Source organism: Salmo salar, chromosome ssa01, assembly GCF_905237065.1.
Source record: "Salmo salar chromosome ssa01, Ssal_v3.1, whole genome shotgun sequence".
NCBI classification, from domain to species: Eukaryota; Metazoa; Chordata; class Actinopteri; order Salmoniformes; family Salmonidae; genus Salmo; species Salmo salar.
Window position 1 is genome coordinate 141,781,334 of NC_059442.1, and position 7,760 is coordinate 141,789,093.

Genomic DNA, 7,760 nt, shown 5'->3' on the forward strand with positions numbered 1-7,760 from the left:
GATAAAATGTACTTAAGTATCAAAAGTAAAAGCATAAATCATTTAAAGTTCCTTATTTTAAGCAAACCAGGGGCACACTCTAACACTCAGACATAATTTACAAACAAAGCATTTGTGTTTTGTGAGTCCTCCAGATCAGAGCCAGTAGATTACCATGGATGTTCTCTTGATAAGTGTGTGAATTGGACCGTTTTCCTGCCCTGACAAGAATTCGAAACATAACAAGTACTTTTAGGTGTCAGGGAAAATGTATGGTGTAAAAAATACATTATTTTCTTTAGGAATGTACTGAAGTAAAAGTAAGTTGTCAAAAATAAAAATAGTAAAGTAAAGTACAGACACAAAAAAAAACGACTTAAGTAGTACTTGAAAGTATTTTTACTTAAGTAATTTACACCACTGCAAATTGGACCATTTTTATCCCCATAATGCAACACACTTTGAATGGCAGTTCCCACGATGGTCACCGAATTGACAAAGGTGTTACGCTCGAACACGCCCAGTGTGTCCCAGGTATGGAAGTGCGGTGAAAATAAGTGTCCCCCCACAAGAACGAAACGTCAAGAGAAAACACAATGACGTCATATCATGCGCCGACGCAGGATTCTTACGTGCAGATTCTCACGTGTTTCAAAAATGTCTGCTTTCTGTGTTGTTGTCATGTTCTGAGTTGCTGATTCATTGGCAAGCACCATTCGTTTTTTAAATATTCAAAAGTTAAACAAGTTAACGGTGCAGATACTTATCGCAATGTCTCAAAGAAAGAAGAATCTGATGAAAAAAAGAGACACATTGTCCACCGGGAGCCTGACGAGTCGGATGGTGGGGACTTCGAAGTTGCTGCTAAAGTTATGGACGATGATTCTGTAAGAACCATTTCATGTTTGTTATTGTAGCTAGGTAAACAATTTGCTCTAGTAAATTGAGCAAACTTATGTAAGTCTACCTGCTATGAATTTACTTAGCTAGCTAACATGCTAACTAGGCAGATAGCATTGGATGTCAACTTGTCTCGAGTACTTGGCTCAGGGTGTAAATGTTCCGTTTTGCAACTAAAACGAGAGTTTCTATTGGACAAATTCAGGTAGGTCCCGCTCCGTTTAATAAACGTTTTACAACAGAGACCATCGGGGTTGTCACTAGTTGCAACAAAGTCAAAATTGTCTTTTGTAAAAACTTATGAAACAAATATTTTTGTTGTTGTCAGGATTTAAGTTTAGGCATAAGGTTAGCATTGTGGTTGGGGTTAATTCTAGGGTTATGTTTAAAATCAGATCGTATGAAGAGAGATTGTAGAAATAGCTGGGGTTTAGCCATTTGTGGCTGTGTAAACTAGTGACGACCCAGAATCAGCGTAATAAATACGCCTCTTTTGTGGGTCTCTGTAATGTCAGGTCTAGAATTGATTTAATGCCAATTACATGAGAAAATATTAAAGTCATGCTAGATTTGGTTTTGAGTGGGATATGATTATGAGCTTATCCATCTCCAAAATGGAAATGTCATGTTATTTAATGTAATCTGTTTTTCAGCCTGAATGAAAGTTACCTCGGTTCCCTGGAGCTTCATCAGAGTGCCTGTCTGATGTGAAACCTGACACCAGGGAGCTGGTCAGAGCTCAGAAGAAAAATAAGTCTGGGGGCTTCCAGTCCATGGGTAAGAAATTGTGGTAGGCTTACCTGTAGGCCATCTTTTTGAGACAATTAAAGATTTTATACAGCAATGTGTCCTGTGTATATCCTAACAGCCATATTTTGGTAATTGCAGGTCTCAGTTACCTGTTTTTAAAGGGGTCATGAAGAAGGGCTACAAAGTCCCTACTCCAATCCAGAGAAAGGTATGCCAATGCCCTTGGATCTTTACATTTCACTGATATATCAGCTAGATTATTTACAAGACCGCTCTCCTCCTTTCAGACTATCCCAGTGATTCTAGATGGCAAGGACATGGTTGCCATGGCAAGGACAGGCAGTGGGAAGACAGCTGCGTTCTTGGTGCCCATGTTTGAGAAGCTGAAGGCCCCCCAGGCCCAGACAGGGGCCAGGCTCTCATTCAGCAGGTTTTTAAGGCCCAAAGAGTTGTCTGCTTCATGTTTTCATTTTTGCATTGAAAAAACATTGCCATATTGGTAACGTCACAGCCCTAACGTAACTTTTTTTATTTAACCTTTTTTATTTTTTACTTTATGTAAATGGGGTTAATCTTTGTCATTTTTTTAGGTATAGTATGTTTTGTTCATTGGGCAGTACCAGAAAATAGTAACTACATTCATTTTATTGTGTTTCAGTTGGGCCTTAAGACTGCTTTGATCCTTGGTGGAGACAGGTATTATTAATTAAATCTTCAGTCTTGTTGTGTTAAATTGTTATTGTGCGTTCGAGCATCAACTGAACGTCTTGTTTCTTTTCAGAATGGATGATCAGTTTGCTGCACTTCATGAGAACCCAGACATGTATGTACAATATGGTCTTCACAATGTACTGCTGTAATTTGCTATAATGCAATTTTAAATTATAATAAGGTTGTAGTTTTTGTTGTTCTGTGCTGTTGATTTGAGTTAAGTCTTCTGTCTACAGAATTATTGGTACCCCAGGTCGTCTGATGCACGTTGTCATGGAGATGAACCTGAAGCTACAGAGCGTGGAGTACGTTGTGTTTGACGAGGCGGACAGGCTGTTTGAGATGGGCTTTGCTGACCAGCTCCAGGAGATCATCCGGAGGCTTCCAGACAACAGACAGACACTACTGTTCTCCTCCACCCTGCCCAAACTACTGGTGGAGTTTGCTAGAGCTGGTAAGCCCAGCCACAACATCCCTTCAATGGCAATATAAAGCCCACCCATAACCTATGCCTTCTTGTGCAGCCTTTTGATATTGAGTTGTATACAAGGCAAGATGTGTAGTGCTCTGAAAGGATTGTGTTTTGTGCAGGGTTGACAGAGCCGGTGCTGATTCGTCTGGACGTGGACAGCAAGCTGAGTGAGCTGCTGAAGGTCAAGCTAAAAGACTCGCTAAAACTCACATTCACACAATTTGAAGTTTTGTTTCACTCAGTTGGAATCCCTTAAAGTGTTGAAATGTGAAACCTGTGTTTGATTCAATGACATAATATAAAAGTTGTAGCATAACATTGTATTTTCTTCTCTCCCAGCTGTCGTTCTTCCACCTGAAGATGGATGATAAGCCGGCTCTGCTTCTCCACCTGCTGAGGAATGTGGCGAAGCCCCAGGAGCAGACAGTAGTCTTTGTTGCCACCAAACACCATGTGGAGTACCTCAAAGAGGTGAGAGCCTCGTGAATAGAAGGAGAAGCTAGTCATTGAATACGGTTTGGTTGTCCTCAGCCTTGTACCTTTAAACAAGTTTTGAGGGTAACACAGAGTTACATTATGTTTAGCTGCTGTCCTCTGAGGGCGTGGAGTGTGCCTACATCTACAGTGCCCTGGACCAGACTGCCAGGAAGATCAACATTGGTCAATTTGTCCACCGCAAGGCCAGATTGTTACAGACGTGGCTGCTCGCGGTATAGACATCCCCCTGCTGGACAATGTCATCAACTACAACTTCCCCTCCAAAGCCAAGCTCTACCTGCACAGAGTTGGTGGGTAACACAAACAGGGGGAGCATTAGAACTATAATATGGCCAACATACTGTTTTAGGTTATCTTGAATTGTAACTTATGTACGTTGGAAAGAAAGGCCAATGACAACCATCTGAGTCAATAAAATATAGTGTAATGAAATACACCTTCCTCACCATTGTTGTCTCATCTCTGGTTTTTCAACCCCAGGTCGAGTGGCACCCACAGGCCGCAGTGGCGCTGCCTACAGCCTGGTGTGTACAGATGAGATACCTTTTGTCTTTGACCTCTATTTCTTCCTGGGGAGACCCCTTCAGCTGGCTACACCTGACCATCAACAAGGTATCAGCACTGGACATAAACATGTTATACACAGTGTGAGGGAATGGAGCCATTGCTCACCCCTGCAGTTGTCTTGTCACATTTGTTTTCTGTCATGGATACTCAATTCTCGTGCTTACTTTCATATATTTCTGTCTCTGTCCCTTCCTCGTGCCTCTCACTCACTCTATCACTCTCTTTCTCCATCTCCTCTTAATTTCTATGTTTCTCTCCTTCCAGAGTCGGACGGTGTGTTTGGTCGTGTTCCCCAGAGCATCCTGGATGATGAGTCCCAGCTGATCACGGCCCATGAGAACTCTCATGACCTGCAGAACCTGCGCCGCATAGCGGACAACGCCTACAAGCAGTACATCAAGTCCCGGCCCATGCCCTCACCAGAATCCTTTAAACGGGTCAAGAACACAGAGCTACCCAGCATGGCTGTCCACCCACTGTTAGGTCAGTAAAGGTGTCCGCATCAGAAACACTTCGGAACAGTTTGTGCATATATTATGACGACGTTTTGGTTGTCGGCAAGGGGTTTTCCGGCTGTTCATGTACAATTTGTATTTTCTTAGGCAAGCTGAATTTCGGTATCCAAGTCTACGCCCCTTCGTCGGTCATTGGTCAACAGTAGGGATTCTTCAATTATGTATTTGTTGACATTCAATGATAGACGACTTGTTTTCATGCAAAGTTTTTCACTTGAGAAATACTGCACTAAAACATCTTAGATGTAAAATTCCACAACTAAGATCTTGGAAAAAAATGTCAGAATGAATAAACGTCAGAATTAATGACCGATTTCTTGTCTTATCTAGTTTGAGGAAGTCTATACTGACTACGGCATTCCAATATGTTTTTCAAGCGGCCTTTTAAGAGAATATGCGAGCACACTCGTTGGGCCTTTAGATGACTGACCTATTCACTACTTTACCAGTGCACTTTAATGTGGGATATTACATCAATGAAGTTACTGTCTCAGTGGATCCTCATCAGATCTAGGGTTCTCGTGAAAATCACACACATATGCTCCCTTACTCTTGCTATGATATTAACCCACAATGCTTTGGTCTATTTTCAGGGTCAGGCTTAGAGAAAATGGAACTGGAGCGCCTTCAAATGGTGGCCTGCATTAAGGGCTACAAGGCTAAAGCTGTGAGTTTAGATCGGAAATGCATATCGGAAGCTATTCTCTATGAATGAATGACTAACCTGTAGTAATACTGTTTAAACGACCACAGCACTTTTTCTCCAGACAATCTTTGAGACCAGCTCGAACAGCAAGACCAACGCCAGCATGGTGACGCTTGCCAAGCGTTCTAGGGACACACGGCTGGTGGATAATTTGGTTCTGGCTGCAGACGGCAGGTATCATGTTCCTGTCACTGCTCTGCCCTCCACATGACAGACCAGGAGGACAGTGAAGAGGAGGACCTTCAGGTTAGCACTTATACTCTAAGTATCCATCTACCTGGTATAAAACCTAGCATGTACGTGTTCCATTGCAAGTCAACAATAGTGTATAGCACCACCACAGACAAGGTAGTATCATATGACCAATTATGCTGTACTTCTGTCATTTCTCCACCAGGGGGTGTTCTCTGAGGTAGTGGGGGGAAGCGGAGGAAGCCACAGGATGACGGCGAGGCAGAGAGGCCAGACAGTAAGAAGACCAAACAGACTGGCCGCGATGAGAACTACAGACCCAAAGACTTCAACTCTGAGAGAGGGTATGAGAAAGGCTGACTACACAGTCCTTTCTGCTTTACACAATACCAAAATAGTCATTCTATGAATGTGGGATAATGGTGATATAACTCAGTGTTGGTTTGCAGACTGAGCCTGGGAACAGAAGGCACAACGTTTGAGCAGCATGCTTCTACTGCTGTACTGGACCTGATGGGAGACGAAGGAGACAGACTCAACCAGCACAAACACATGATGAAGTGGTAAGAAGGAACACCATGACACACACACACCATGCAACCTCAGTGACATATAAATCATCTCTCTGCAGGGATCGCAAGAGAAAGCGCTTCGTCTAAGAAACAGGAAAGGAGGCAGGCCAGAAGAAGAAGAGAACAGAGATGGGACAGATGAACAAGAAGAACTTGTATCCTTTTTGTCATCTCAAACTGATCTTTACTGATGAAAGCTATTAATAAGGAAATTCCAACACCCTCAGCTTATTGTGTATACTGGTAACTCCTCACTTGTAATTGTACCACTGCAGTGTTATAAGGGTGTTTTATTTCCTTGACCCTGTTTCTCAGCTATGAAGAGGGGAAGAAGAAGTACAAGGTGGATGACGGAGGGGGTGGAGATTCAGATGGCGAGACTGGAGGCAGAGGGAGGAGGGGTGGAGGTAGGAGTGCACTTCATCAGAAGGCTCTAGCTAGAGTTTGTGATGGTATGATGTGGGGTCTGTAAGTAAAGCAGACATTGACATCCCTTTGGGACATTCTCCAAGCTCGTCTTTGGGCTCTACTACTACCTAAGATCTATTCCAAAACACTTAGTAAAAACAAGAGCAATGTCCAGTTTGATGTACTTTCAAAATTGCTATGTTTCTTTCAGTACAGCATGATGAAATAATGCAAAACAATTGAAATGCTGCCCTTCTCTAACCCTGTCTCCCTCCCCTCTCTTGCAGGCCAGACCGGGGCCGAGGTGGCCCATCCCGCGGGCCCAACTCCCAGCCCCTGGGTCCCCCAGGCCAGCAGAGGGGTGGTGGCTCCCGGGGCCCATGCTCAGAGCTGAAGAACGGTGACCAGATCCTAAAGCAGCTCAAGAAGACAGAAAAACAGAGGTTCTTGCAGAGTGGTGGCTTGAAGAAGCTCCCGGGCAAGGGCAAGCAGCGCCTTAATGACCAGAAGAAGTCTGGCTTTGGCCGTGGTGTCCACAAGAAGGGCAAGATGAACAAGAGACTGTGAGGGAGGGGGTGATGAATAGATGAGGTATGTGGGAAAAGAGGTAGTGAGAGTTGGAAGAATCGGCAAAGAGATGAGGCAATGGATGGAGAAGCTTATGATCCCAAGTTGGAGGGATATGGTGGGTGGATGTCAATAGTTTAAAGTTGCCTTCCTCTCCATGACCCCCCTCCTCCATCTGGACTGGTCGGTCAGTGCATATGTAGGAAGAGAAACAAGCCGAGAAAGCCATTTGAGACAATTGAGATGCACCCTAACCCAAAGGGTGCTTGCAGAGCTTTGTGTATGGCACCGCAGTGTGGTGTCATGGTAAGATCCGTGTCCACATTTTCTGTGCCCCTAACCTGGATGCGGACAGTGCATGACGGCTAGAGCGATTGAAACTTGTATTTTACAGATCTATTTGCATCATAACTTATCCAGATGTATTGGTATTTCAATATATTTGTTTGTGTATATTATTAATTCAAAGCTAAACAGTGATTGTGTTATTTGTGACTGTCATTCTTTATTATAAAGACCTAGGAGGAGCAGAGAAACTCATGACAGTAGGTTATACAAAGCTGCCCATTGAGCAGTGTGAAATTCATTCCTGTTTTTGCTGGGCAGTCGAACAGTTCGATGAGGTCAACCACATTTGTGCAAAGAATAACCTGCCAGTCTACCAGAAGGTGTCAGTAAAGCCTAGAGAGAGGTCTGCCAGAGGAGCTTGGGTCACTACCAACATGTTTTCATTTCAGACATCTGTATTCATTTGACCCAGCTGACAGCGGAGCAACCAGAGGGGTGTTGAGAGATTGACTCCGGGACAAGAGTGTGGTGGAGATGGAGGGTCACTAGAATAAGGAGAATTGGGGAACGTTTCTGTCAGCAAAGAGCCACAAAGCCAACGTCCCGCCTCCCGTCGCTCGGCTCTAAGATAGCTG

General features: G+C 43.8%; 1 pseudogene; it reads left to right on the forward strand.

The window, feature by feature from the left end:
• Positions 1-459: 459 nt before the first annotated feature.
• LOC106566186 (ATP-dependent RNA helicase DDX54-like) lies at positions 460-7,325 on the forward strand (annotated as a pseudogene).
• Positions 7,326-7,760: the final 435 nt, after the last annotated feature.